Here is a 14,627-nt window from a genome sequence, read left to right as displayed (position 1 = left end):
CGTGCCCCGGTCCGGGAAGATCCCACAGGCCGCGGAGCGGCTGGGCCCGTGAGCCATGGCCACTGAGCCTGCGCGTCCGGAGCCTGTGCTCCGCAATGGGAGAGGCCACAACAGTGAGAGGCCCGTGTACCGCAAAAAAAAAAAACAGCTGCTTTCAGCCTACAAGCTCAAGACACCTGTCTTCTCTAGGTTGTCTTGGTGACTACTGGGAAGCCTCTGTTTCTTGGGGGTTTGGGGGTCAACGGAGATAACAAAAATGCCTTGACCGCTCACTAATAGAGAGCTAGAGGGACTCTTCCATCTGTAATGGGCAGCGGCATTTTCATTCATTACTCTGCTTTGACAGAAGAGGCAAGGGGCCAGTTGGGGGCCAGATGTTCCAGTCGGCCGTCTGAGGCCGTGTCGCTTTCACGCCAAAGCCCACATCTGCTCACGGTTCGGCCTGAAGCTCACTGACTCACGTTTATGCCTGTGACCTTCTAGAACAGATGGCTGATCTTCTAGGGCCAAAGGCACTAAAGGAAGTTGTTCATTTACTTTACAGATTAAAAAAAAATGTCCTCCACTGTATGAGCGAAGCCCCTTGACTATGTGTCTTTCCTTCCTGTTTCTGGTGGGAACAGATCATCAGAGAGAAAGGTCTTGACCATACTGCGCAGATCCTACCATGAGGGGCCTGGGAGAAAAGGGGAGCGGCTTTCCCCTGTACCTCTGTTTGCTGGAAATGGAAAGAAGAGCAAGAAAGGAATTTAGGAAAGTTTTGCCCAAGGGCTCAAAACTCAAACTTATGTCTATGCAAATGGACCATATGGTACAGTCTTTACAGAGGCCAAATTCCCAGGGCATCCTGGGGTTTCCCTAAGTCAAGATGAAAATTCAGCAAATGCTATCAACAGTGCCCCACTGACTTCCGCAGCTGGGCAGCCCTTGAGTGAATCAAGCAATTAGCTTCCAATAAATGTACTAAGCTCCTCTCCTTTCTGCTGCCTCCTGGGTTTTCCTGGGAGTTTGCGTCCCTGGGACAACTGGGAGTATATTTGTGCAAAAAGTATGTTATACACAGTCCATGTCAGAAGAGGTCAGAGTAAATGACCCTCTGAGTCAACAACACAGTGGCTCTGAGTCATTTGTAGCTACCCAAAATCTGTGCGTCTCTCCCTATTTCAGCGCTCACGGGCCTCTCCAGGATCTGGGTGGCACAGTAATGACAGAGAAATAAAGTGGATAGAAAGACGATTTGGCTGGCAAAATCTGAGATGACTTTGTTGGACCCAGGGGGTCCAGCATGCGGTGGGAAACAGGCCATGTCCTTTTTGAAGTGCAACCAAGAGAGAGAACATTTCGGAGATCTCCTGTAAACCAAATAAGTCCACAAGTTACAAGTAACCCCTGAAGGGTCTACTCCTTTTATCTCCCTTCACCTTACCCTTTCCATGCAAAGCCACACAACTGGGGTAAGAGGAATGTCTGATCTGCTCCTGGCGGGGGCAGTCTTCTTTGATAGCTCGGTGGTGGCCACCTTTCTAATGGCTGAGCTTTGAGATTCGAAAAGCAAGTTCAAAGCACCGTAGGCCCATCATCAGACCTTGCTGTGCTCGTGGAGGTTCAGGAAATAATAGGGGCATCGCAGAGCAACTATTTAGGGCAACGGAATGAGGACAGTCAAACAAATACAAAAGCATTTCTTCTTCTTCTTCCTTGAGTATCTCTGGGAAGAGGGAAGTTACATTTGCAAATGTTCTGTGTTATTAGAACCTTCTGTAATGAATCCTCACAGGGATCCTCTAAATGATGAAAATGCTATTTCTCAACCAAAGTGTGGCACACATGTCCTGCATCCAGTGTGTAATGTCCATCTTTCTCCTGTCAAGACAGGTCAGAGACACGCGTTAGAAGTGCAGGTGTATCTGAGAAGCGTGCGCCAGGGAAGTCTGTGTGATAGGAACACCCACCCCCCCAGGATCAACTCTGTATCCTTCACATTTGGTAAATTGTCCTTCTGCCCACCTTTCTGAACCTCAATTTCCTTACCTCTAAATTGGGGATAACAATGCCTGTTTTGCCTCACACACAGAGTTTTTCTGGATTGATGGAGACAAATACGGCAAAGTGCTCTATGTACCACGGAGTAGTGTAGACAAATAGGTGAAAGTCCTTCGTGGACCACAGAGCTCTGTACACCGGTCAGCTGTTATTGTTAGAAGACCCCCGAGATTTCGCGTCCAGGTAGTCTAACAAATAAAACAGTTCTTCATGCTCGTGGCACCTAAATCATCCGCTGATATTAATCACAACGGACGTTGAACTGCTTTGCTTTCTATGATGAGGTCCATCAAGGTGGGTAGAAACCAGCTTTTTCCAAATCCCTTACGATTCTGTGGTTGATTACAGTGGTTTCTAGGCATGTGCAAGATGAGAGGAAACGCATTCAACCTCTCAACCAAACTGGGACATTTTGGGGAGGGAAAGGCAACACTCGTCCGTAAATGTGCTGGAGAAACAGGGGTAAGTCAAGACCTCCCCAGGCGAATCAGGGCGTGTGGTCACCTTATCTATAAGGATAGAACTTGAAAACGGACAGTGTGACAACAGCGCCTTCTAGATTCACGTCAAGGATTCTGCATCCTGACTCTGCTCTCATTTCTGTTCCTGTGCTTGTTTTCTTGTCTCGACAGTGATCCTATGAATCCTTGCATGTGGGTGACGCCCACCTTCCTCTACTGAGTCTAGATCAACACTTGATAATCTCACCCATTCCTGACCAGTCATACCATGTATAATGTTTCACTTATTATTTTAATATATCCTGTCACTAGGTGGCCACTGTAATCAAGGGTCTGACTCCATTAAAACATAGAACAAGGTAAATACTTTTAAGAAGATTTTGGGGGTGGGGGAGAGAATGACTCCCATGATTTCAGTTTCCACCTGGCTTCATCAGAGAAGGGAACATATGAGCTGGGTCTTGAAGGGTGAGTAGGAGTTTTCCAGGAAAAGATATGAGACTCCATTTTTGATGTTTGACTACTGACAGCTTTCAAACTCGACCCTTCCCTCATTCTCTTTTGTCCTACAGCTGGACAAGCCAATAAAAAAAGATTAGGAGCTACTTGCCTAGAAGATGGTGGGGGAATTCAAGACAGGAAAATCCTAACTCTTGTGCACACAGAAACCCTCACCATGGTTGGATCCCCTAACACAATGAAACCCAGAACTTCCCTCCCACCTTGCTGTCATTTCCCTCTGGCTCAGACCTCAGCCCTTCTCCTTGGGAAATGCTCTTGCTGTTTTCTACGTGTGAAACAAACTATTTCATACCCATGGGTGCCTGTGTGTCCTCCATCTATCAATCCATGGGCTGGTAGCTGACTGGCATCTATCAGGGGATGCTGGTCTCCCAAATAAAACACTATCCTAGCTGGCTAAGTAACCACCATTACCTAAAGAAATCTAGCACTCAGTTGTATATAGATCTGCACACACACGTAACAACTCAAGCACTGTTGTGGAGGATGATTCTGGAGGACTCAGCTGCCACTTCTCAGCAAGTAAACTCTGGTCTCCCTACACCTTTAGTCAAACATAACCACTTGCAAACATAACTTTCAAGTCTGCTTCAGATCCATGGAGATGTTGTCAAGTGATGTGAAAACAAACTCACAGAATCTGCTTTTCATTTATGTTGATATCTTGGGTCTCGCTTTCTCGAGGTTTCAAGCCAAGGAGTTTAAACTCCTTGTCTTAGTGCTCTCTTGCTGTGTAATCTGTTACGAGAAAATCGTCGGCTTCAAACAACACACTTTTATCATCACGTAGGTTCTGTACATCAGGGTCAGGACTCCAGGTGCGGCTCAGCTGGGTCTCACAAGGATGCAGCCAGGACTGGGGTTTCACCCATAAGGCTTGACTGGAGAAGGGTTTGCTTCCAAACTCATGTGGCTCTTGGCAGGATTCAGTTCTTTGCAGATGACTAGGGAGACAGAGAGAGAGAGAGAGTCCTTGCTGGCTGTTACCTGGAGCTGTCCGTCCATGTCTTGTCTTGACCTCTCCTGTGGTCTGGTCGCTTATTTCGTCACAAGCCAGCAAGAGAGAAGGAGTCTGCTAGAAAGACAGAAGTCACTCTCGTATGTAACCGAATCATGAAAGTGCATCCATTGTCTTTGCTGGATTCTGTTGGAGAGAAGCAAGTCACCAGGCAGCCCACACTCAAAGGAAGGGATTAAACAGGGGCATAAATCAGGAGCTGGGTTCATTTGGGAGTCTCCTCACCACACTCCCGAGGTCCAGGAAGGAATCTCTGAAGCTACATTCCTTGCGCTGGCAAGCCCATTCATCCATCCCCTCACGATAGGCAGCATGCAACCACAGATGGATGTGAATGGTGTAACCCAGCGTTTCTCAGCCTTTTTTCTTTTAATTGAAGTACATTTGATTTACAATGTTGTTAATTCTGCTGTATAGCAGTGATTCAGTTATACATATATATATATATATATATATATATATATAGGTTCTTTTTAATATTCTTTTCCATTATGGTTTATCACAGGATATTGAGTATAGTTCCCTGTGCTATACAGTAGGACCTTGTTGTTTATCCATCCTACATATACTAGTTTGCATCTGCTAACCCCCAAACTCCCAATCCCTCCCCCCGCCGTTGGAAACCACAAGTCTGTTCTCTATGTCTGTGAGTCTGTTTCTGTTTTGTGTATATGTTTATTTGTGTCATATTTCAGATTCCACATATAAGTGATGTCATATGGTGTTTGTTTTTCTCTGTCTGACTTGCTTCCTTTAGTGTGACAATCTCTAGGCTTATCCATGTTGCTGCAAATGGCATTACTGCGTCCCTTTTTCTGGCTGAGTAATATTCCATTGTATATATGGACCACATCTTCTTTATCCGTTCATCTGTTGATGGCCATTTAGGTTGTTTCCATGTCTTGGCTCTTGTGAACAGTTCTCAGTGTGTTTTCATGATTGCACACTACAGCACTTTTTCACACATTTGTTCCCAATCCACCCCCCATGACGTTTGAACAGATATGCTGCTTCTCTGTTCTGTGTTTCTGACCTCTGCACGTAAAATGAGTATTATTCCCTTTGCCTCCCCAGAACCAGTTTTCACCCACTTGGGACACTATCGTGCATGAAGAATGTGTGTTCTAGAGTCACAGGTAGCCTAGATTTCTGCCTCCACTGCACCACTTCTCAGCTCTGTGATCTTAGGCAAGTCACCAACCCCCTCTGAACCTTAACGAACTTCCTTAATTATGAATAAGAATCACATCAATACCTACCGCTTATGATTGATGTGGGGATGGAATGACACTTAGTAGACGGGAGAAACCTAACACACGCTGCCTTCTGTTATTGCGACATGCAGGACCGTATGTGCAGCAGTGGGGATACCAAGATAAGACAGAAACAAGAGCCTCGAAGAGGCCCCACTGCTTGCCAGAGGAGACAGAAGGAGGACAAAGGGTATGGCATGTGCTCTAAGAGAGTTATATTCAAGATGATTTGGGCATAGAAAAAAGGGGGTGCCTAAATTCTGGTAAAAGCGAGGAGAGCATGAGAAACAGGAGCTTCTCAGAGGAAAGAGAGTTGAAGAATGAGAATTGATTGGAGAGCTCATGAATGAAAAACTAAACTAAAGCAATGGCACTGTTAACGGTGGAGAGGAAGGAAAGGACGGGACAAGCCGTCACGTGGTAGAAAATAACGTTTAGCCAAGAGGTTTGCTGACCTGAGTGTGTATTCTTTCAGGGTTCTTTTTTGTCCATTTATCCACCCACTATCAATCCATATATTGATCTATATATCCATCTAAGTTTTTTCCTTCCATCTATCCATTCATTTGTCCACCCATCCACCTGTCTATCCATCCTTCCATCCATTCATCCATCCATCCATCCATCCAAAAATCCACCTTTCCTTCCATTCATCCATCCATCCCATCCTTCTATTCATCCATCCACAGATCTACCCATCTATCCATTTACCTACTCACCCATCTATCCACTTACCTGTTGACCCGTCCATCTCTCCATCTACCCATCCATTCATTTACCTACTCACCCATCCACCCACTTACCTATTGACCCATCCATCTTTCCAGCTATCCGTCCATCCATCCATTTACCCATTCACCTGTGTATCTTTCCATCCATCCATCCATCCTTCCACAAATACACCTTTCCAATCATCCATCCATCCATTCATAAATATACCATCCATTCATCCACCCCACCCTGTTATCCTTCCATCCATCCATTCATCCATCCACCCATCCATTTATTTATCCATTCTCCCATCCATCCACCCACTTACCCACCCATCCATACGTCCATTCATTATCTCTCTTTTTCCACAAAGGTTTTAAGGTGGCTTAGAAAGACACATAGAATATATGTAGAAAATAAATAAATAAACCAACAGAATGATGAACAAACCAAACAGAAATCAGGTGAGAATGAAAAGGAGAGAACTCGTATAGGGACCTAAAGTAGAAGCAGGGACTCAGTTTATACAAGTGTGCATCCCTGTGAACCTTTAGACCTGCCATATGAGGGTCCCACAGTTGGCATCTTAAGGTGCTGTGTTGCTTGTGCTCCCAAGGTGGCCTCTATTTGTACAGAACTCTCTATTTCCTTGCAGCCTAGATGGGGGAATCTCCTAAGGTGTGTCCTGTACTCTCCGTCAAATAGTTGACGGCCTTTGAATAGACGTCGGCAAATACAGTCTGTCTCTCCATTTATCCCTCGTCAGCCTCTACAGTGAGTTGGGGATTGGAGATGAGATGAAACTGTTTACAGTCAAGTCAGGTTTCAAATACTTTCTCCTGAAAATCCATTCTACTCCTTTGCCGTTAGCAGCATTTACCACAGGAAAAATGTATAGTTAACATTGAGCCAAAAATAAAAAACCCTCTGCAAAACACCCAAACATAGATTGTTTCATTACCTTCAAATCAGCCCGAAAAGGATGCAGAGGTTGGCACTCAGAAGGAATCAAGTGGCTGGGTGACTGCAGTGCAGTCTGCGCTCAGGAGGAATTACAATTATGGCACCGAGCGCTAATCCTGGAAAATCAAAACACAGGCAGCCACTAAATCCCATTATAAACTCTAATAATCATTATTAAGCCTTTTTCTTTCCCCCAGAAAATGAAGAGCTGGAGACGTTTTGTCGTCCCTTTACCGTTTTCCGTAGCAGGGTCATTATTCTTTATGGTGCTACGAAATTTACTCATCATTTTACAAATCCCAAGTTCACCTTCCAAATGCATGATCTCGTCCTTCTGTGTAAAGTTAATCAAAGTTGTAAAAGTGCTTTATTCCATATCTTTATTTTTCCCCACGGGGATGGGGGGTAAAAATGTTATGCGTTGGAGAATCACAGAACACAGCCAAGGAACCTTGAGATGTTATTATCTCCTGTCTGTGCTCAAAAAGGAGCCACACAGAGATTAACCCTCTCCTGGAAAACAGACAACTTATGTGTTTTCAGAGAAGAACTTGCTTTATTATTAGGAAGCTCTTTTTTATGTCCAGCCCGACTTCTTCATACTGTACTAATTTTTGTATCTTTAACTGGAAATTAGAAAGAAGCTGGGTAATATCTTCTAGGGCTCTTAAAATACTCCAAGACTGTGGCAAAGAAGTATAGAAAGGTGCTCATTTTCCTGAGATCACCACCTTTTCTAGAACATGCCAGAATCAGACCACACTGAATCTTTTCTTTAGGGTAGAGATTGTGTTTCATCCTTCTTTTGTACCCACACAATACAGCCTATTTGTGGACACGCAGTGAATATTCATAAATCTTCCTTGAAAGAATGAGTAAATCAATGAATCAATACTTCTTGAGTTCAATACAAACCATTTCAGACAATGAGACCAAAATATCCATCATTCCTCTCTCTCAATTCATGTTCTCATACTGAAGGACAGTGTAAATGGCAAGTTCTCATTTAATGAATTACTTCCAGGTTGAGCTACATGAAATTGAGATTTTTTTATAGGTCAGAAACGGTTGAATATGAGCAGCGTGCTAATATTTGCATTCTTCTGCTATTTGGGACTTTTTTCTTTTCTTTAGCGACATCAGAAAAAGTAGTTTAAGATGAGTTGCAGATCTGTAAGTAGCATCTCACCTTGAGAAAACAGCTAAGTGAAGGTCGGATAAAAAGCTGAAATATTCAGTTTGGGAATGCACTCTTTTGATGAAGGGATAAAATTTTTGTCACTGGTGGATGCTTCTCTTAATGTCTGTTCAGCAAGATGAGGCATTTAGACCAATAAAGCAATGAGTTCCATCTTCTCGTGACTTAGCTTCAGGAGCTAATGAGTCAGTTAAAAATGAGTGCCAGAGGAGAATCTGAATAGACGTTTTTTCCAAAGAAGACATACAGATGGCCAACAGGTACATGAAAAGGTGCTCAGTCAGTAGTCGTCCAGGAAATGCAAATCAAAACCATAGTAAGATATGACCTCATACCTGTTGGAATGGCTTTTATCCAAAAGACAGATAATAAATGCTGGAGAGGGTGTGGAGAAAGGGGAACCCTTGTGCAGTGTTGGGGGGAATGTAAATTGGTGCAGCCACTGTGGAAACAGGATGGAGTTTCCTCAAAAAATTAAAAATAGAACTACCAGATAATCCAGCAATTCCACTTCTTGGTATTTATCCAAAGGAAATAAAATCACTATCCTGAAAAGATACCTGCACCCCAGTGTTCACAGCAGCACTGTTTACAATAGCCAAGACGTGGAAACAGCCTAAATTTTTTTCTCATATTAAAAGTGCACAATCTATTCATTTATTTTTTAATTTATTTATTTTCGGCTGCGTTGGGTCTTCGTTGCTGCACGTGGGTTTTCTCTAGTTGGGGCGAGTGGGAGCTACTCTTCGTTGTGGTGCGCGGGCTTCTCACTGCGGTGGCTTCTCTTTTTATGGAACACAGGCTCTAGGTGCGCGGGCTTCAGTAGTTGTGGCACGTGGGCTCAGTCCATCAACAGATGAATGGACAAAGAGATGTGGTACATATATAAAACGGAATATTATTCAGCCATGAGGAAGATGGAAATTCTGCCATTTGCAACACCATGGCTGGACCTTGAGAGCATTAAGCTGAATGAAATAAGTCAGACAGAGAAAGACAAATACTGTATGACCTCACTTACACGTGGAATGTTAAAAAAAAAAAAAAAAAAACTCATAGAAACAAGAGAACATATTGGTGGTTGCCAGTGGTGGTGGGGGCTCGTGGGTGAAACGGGTGAAGGGGGTCAAAGGTCACAGAATTCCAGTGATACGTCCTTGAGATGTAGCATGGTGACTATAGTTAACAATATTTCACAGTATATTTGAAAGTGGCTAAGAGAGTAGATCTTAAAAGCTCTCTTTCCAACTTAAAAAAAAAGATTGTAACGAGGGACTTCCCTGGCGGTCTGGTGGTTAAGACTTCGCCTTCCAACGCTAGGGGTTGTGGGTACGATCCCTGGTTGGGGAGCTAAGATCCCACATGCCTCGCGGCCACAAAACGAAAACATAAAACAGAAGCAGTATTGTAACAAATTCAATCCAGACTTTAAAAAAGGGTCCACATTGATGTGGTCCACATCTTTTGAAAAATTGTACGTATATGAGGTGATATATGTTAACTCATTGTGGGAGTCATTTCAGAATATATACCTATATCAAACTACTATGTCACGCACCTAAAACAGATACAATATTAAATGTCCATTCTATCTCAGTTTTCAGAAAAAGAATGAGTGTCAGCTTTGGTAGAGCCCCAAGGACATGGGTCTGTGATAAAAATGGAAGTGTGTCCCGCTTTCCCGTTCAGATGATGCTTTCAGACCTGACACGATCTTGTCTTCTGGGGTCAGCAAACACTGAGCAAAGCCAAGGCGACTCTGAATAATGCCCCCCAAAGATGCCCGTCCTCACCCCCAGTCAGCCAGTGGGCTACCTTACAAGGCAAAAGGGACTTTGCTGATGAGGTTAAGAGGAGGATCTTGAGAGGCAGAGGTTATCTGGGATTGCCGATGTGCTCACAAGGATCCTTATAGGCACAAGGCAGCAGAGTCAGAGAAGAAGCTGTGACACGGGAAGCATGGGGTTGTTGGAAGACGCTACGCTGTTGCCTGTGAAGGGATCACGAACCAGAGGATGCAGGCGGCCTCTAGAAGATGGAACAGGCAAGGGAGCAAATTCTGCCCGCGGCCTCCAGAGCACAGCCTTCCCCGCACCTTGATATCCGCCCAGCGAGATGCGTTTCCGACTTTGTTTTAAAACCGAACTATAGTTGATTTACAATGTTGTGTTCATTATGCTGTACAGCAGAGTGATTTAGTTATACATTCCTTATTTTAGATTCTTTTCCATGATGGTTTATCACAGGATATTGAACAGAGTTCCCTGTGCTCTACAGTAGGACCTTGTTTTTTATCCATCTTATATATCAAAGCTTACATCTGACTTCTGACCTCCAGAACTGTACAAAAGTACACTGGTGTTGTCTTAAGCCACTGCATTTGCGGGAATTTGTTACAGCCTTGTTAGGACACACACAGACTCTTCCTCAGGGCCTCTGTCACTAGGCACATACATCTTTGGAGAGGATTTTTGACAGTGACACTATTTAGCCTCAGATTTAAAAATGGAACCTGAGAGGGCTTCCCTGGTGGCTCAGTGGTTAAGAATCCGCCTGCCAGTGCAGGGAACACGGGTTCGAGCCCTGGTCCGGGAAGATCCCACATGCCGCAGAGCAACTAAGCCCGTGCGCCACAACTACTGAGCCTGCGCTCTAGAGCCTGCGAGCCACAACTACTGAGCCTGCAAGCCACGACTACTGAGTCCCGCACGCCTAGAGCCCGTGCTCCGCAACAAGAGAAGCCACCGCAGTGAGAAGCCCGCGCACCACAAGGAAGAGTAGCCCCCGCTCACCGCAACTAGAGAAAGCCCACGTACAACAACGAAGACCCAACGCAGCCAAAAATAAATAAGTAAATAAATAAATATTTTTTAAAAAAAGGAACCTGAGGAAGATGGTGGACACCTACCACTCTATTTGTCAACAGCAAACCCAGTAAATATGCATCTGTTTAATACTTGAACTTTAGCTCTCGTTTATAACAGGGATAGTCTATCTCCTCCTCCTTCGGTTCCTCTAACGGACACATTTTTCTCCAAAGGATGTAGATCCCCAGACCACTAGTGGGGGCTTTTGTTCAGTGAGAGAAATGCATGGTTCCTTTCTATAGCTAGGACAAATTGGAGATACAGGAGTTGGAAGAGTTTGTGTAGGGGCAACAAACTCACAAGAATTTGGGAAAAGGAATGTAAAAAGCTGAAAGCATAATCTTTCCAAATAGCCTCACCAACCATGTGGGTCTCTGGATGTAGGACTTTCCATGCTAAGCCCCCCAAAAGTCCTCAGCAAACCAGGATGCATGGTCACCCTATTTCCAAATAAAGATAAATTAGTTCATGGAAGAGGGGGGAAAACATTGAAATTGACAACCAACAGGGCAATTAAAATCTTCTTTTGTTCCAGTGAAAATAGAGTTGCCATATGATCCTGCAATCCCACTCCTGGGTGTATATCGAAAAAAGAAAAGAAAACTCTAATTCAAAAAGATACGTGCACCCCATGCTCATAGCAGCACTATTTGGAAGCAACCTCAGTGTCCTTTGACAGACGAATGGATAAAGAAGATGTGGTGCATATACACAATGGAATAGTATTCAGCCATAAAGGAATGAAATGATGCCATTTGCAGCAACATGGATGGACCTAGAGATGATCATACTCAGTGAAGTAAGTCAGACAGAGAAAGACAAATACCATATGACGTCACTTGTGTGTGGAATCTAAATTATGACACAAATGGACTTATCTACAAAACAGAAACAGACTCACAGACGCAGAGAACAGACTTCTGGTTGCCAAAGGGGTGGGGGGCGGGAGGGATGGACTGGGAGTTTGGGATTAGCAGGTGCAAACTAGTATGTATAGGATGGATAAACAACAAGGACCTACTGTAGAGCACAGGGAACTGTATTCGATATCCTGTGATAAACCATAATGGAAAAGAATATGAAAAAATGTATATGTATGTATAACTGAATCACGTTGCCATACGGCAGAAATTAACACAACATTGTAAATCAACTATACTTCAATAAAATTTTTTTTAAATTATTCATTTGTTCAGAAAGTGTGTTGGGGCTTCCCTGGTGGCGCAGTGGTTGAGAGTCCGCCTGCCGATGCAGGGGACGCGGGTTCGGGCCCCGGTCCGGGAGGATCCCACATGTCGCAGAGCGGCTGGGCCCGTGAGTCATGGCCGCTGAGCCTGCGCGTCCGGAGCCTGTGCTCCGCAACGGGAGAGGCCGCAACAGTGAGAGTCCCGCGTACCGCAAAAAAAACAAAAACAAAAAGTGTGTTAACTATCTGTGGCAGTTTAATCTTGTTTTAAGGTGTTTAGGATAAAAAATTGTGATACAGGCTACCCTCAAGAAATACATTATCTATTGAAATAATATATGTATGTAATTAACATATAAATAACGTGTATGACTTTTTTTTTTTAATGCAAGATCATTGAGTAACAATTTTGTCTTGGAAAGCTCCGTGGGCTCTTGTGACACAATGAGGGTACAACAAAAATAGATCGAAAGTAGGAAATTGAACCAAATGTGCTCCCATACTTAAATAGGACATTTTGCTCTGACAACTTATTGGGTTCATTCAGGGGGAAGAAAATCCCCACAGCAGGGCATTGGGAAATGGCAAAGTGCTACATGTTGCTGAATGAGAGAGGGAGTCTGTGTGACCTTTAATGGCTAGGTCCAGTTTCTGCAGGGACAAAATTAGGATAAAAAGGAGCCTCCTCCAGTTCTCTCTCTGGTCATTTCTCCTCGTGTCATTTTCAGTGAGCCATGCAGTCTGAATGTCTGTCCTGTTTGGGTGGAGAGGGGTCTCGGATGGGAGTTGAGACGCCAGCCCGCACATTCCCTCATTCGCAGAGTCACGGAATGCCTTTTCCACGCGGGAAGCATCCTTTCTCCCTGCCATATCCTCCTTTCAAGATGGGCGTTTCTCTGCGCTCCTGCAAACAGAGAACGCTGCTGTCGACCCAAAGTTCTAAACTGCCGTTGACCTAATTAACTTGAGATGGTTCAGTTGTTGAATTTCTGTGAGTGATTACATTTCTCAACGTTGATAAGTGCTTAGGGTCTTTTTTTTTTTTTTTTTTTTTTTGCGGTACACGGGCCTCTCACTGTTGTGGCCTCTCCCGTTGCGGAGCACAGGCTCCGGACGCACAGGCCCAGCGGCCATGACTCACAGGCCCAGCCGCTCCGCGGCATGTGGGATCTTCCCGGACCGGGGCACGAACCCCTGTCCCCTGCATCGGCAGGCGGACTCTCAACCTCTGCGCCACCAGGGAAGGCCCTTGGGTCCATTTTAATGTACAATGGTCATGAGTTGAAAAGTCACCCAGAAAATATCAATTATGACAACTTCCATAAAGGACACCTGGGCAGCTACTGCAGCGCTAAACTACCCGTTTCTCACCCGGCGCTGCTAATTTCTAAACTGTGGCCATCTGGAGATATGAGGCGTAATTAACCTTTGGGTGGCTCTACCTGCCAATCAGGGAAAGCTGTGAAACTGGATCCTTCTCCAAACCATGCCTCTCCACCTCACAAGGGCAGACAGACGCTGGCTGACGTCTAGAAGGTAGTCCAAGAGCCACTGCAACGTGGTCTCTGATGGGTGAGGACAGGCTGAACCTGAACTCGGGGCTTCCAAAACGACTGATCTCTGGGGTCCTGTTCTGGCTCCCGGTGGACTGCCTGTGAGCCACTGCTTTCAGGAGCGTCGGAAAGAGATGGAAAGAGGAAAGGGAACGGACATTAGTCAGAAGCCGGATTCTAAAAGAAGAGAGTTGACCTTTGGCGTGACAGTACAGTGGGAGACACTCAGCTGGCATCCTGATTTGGCCTTCTGTAAACTCTGTGCAGAGGGAAAGTTCTTCAGTAGCTCCAAGCCCGATTTCCTCATTGATAGGATGGAGCTAATGCTGCCTGCCTTACAGCATTGGAGATCGGAGGTGGGGAAGGCATAGGGTTACCCGCTACGATCACCTGGAGAAGGTTAGCTTCAGCGGAACTCATGTCCGGTGACGCCATGTTGCCTCGTAGCGTCGTGGCTCCCAAGCTGTGGTTCCAGACCAGCTGCCTCACCAGCTCCTGGGAGGCCCTTAGAAATGCAGACTCTCAGCCCAAGCCGCCCCTCGTCAGTCAGGTACTCGGGATGGGGCAGGTGGGGCGGAGGGAGTGGATTCAGCAAGGAGTGTTTTAATTAGTTTTTTAATTAAAAAATGTTTTAAGGATAGTTGCACAATATTGAATAAGTTACAGGTGTACAATATATTGACTCACAGTTTTTAAAGGTTATATTCCATTTGTAGTTATTATAAAATACTGGCCATATTCTCCATGTTGGACAGTATATCCTTGTAGCTCATTTTATACCTGACAGTTTGTGCCTCCTAACCCCCTACCCCTGTGTTGCCCCTCCCCCTTCCCTCTCCCCAGTGGTAACCT

This window comes from Phocoena phocoena, chromosome X, assembly GCF_963924675.1.
Source record: "Phocoena phocoena chromosome X, mPhoPho1.1, whole genome shotgun sequence".
NCBI classification, from domain to species: Eukaryota; Metazoa; Chordata; class Mammalia; order Artiodactyla; family Phocoenidae; genus Phocoena; species Phocoena phocoena.
The sequence above is the reverse complement of the archived record's forward strand: the minus strand, read 5'-3'. Positions refer to the sequence as shown.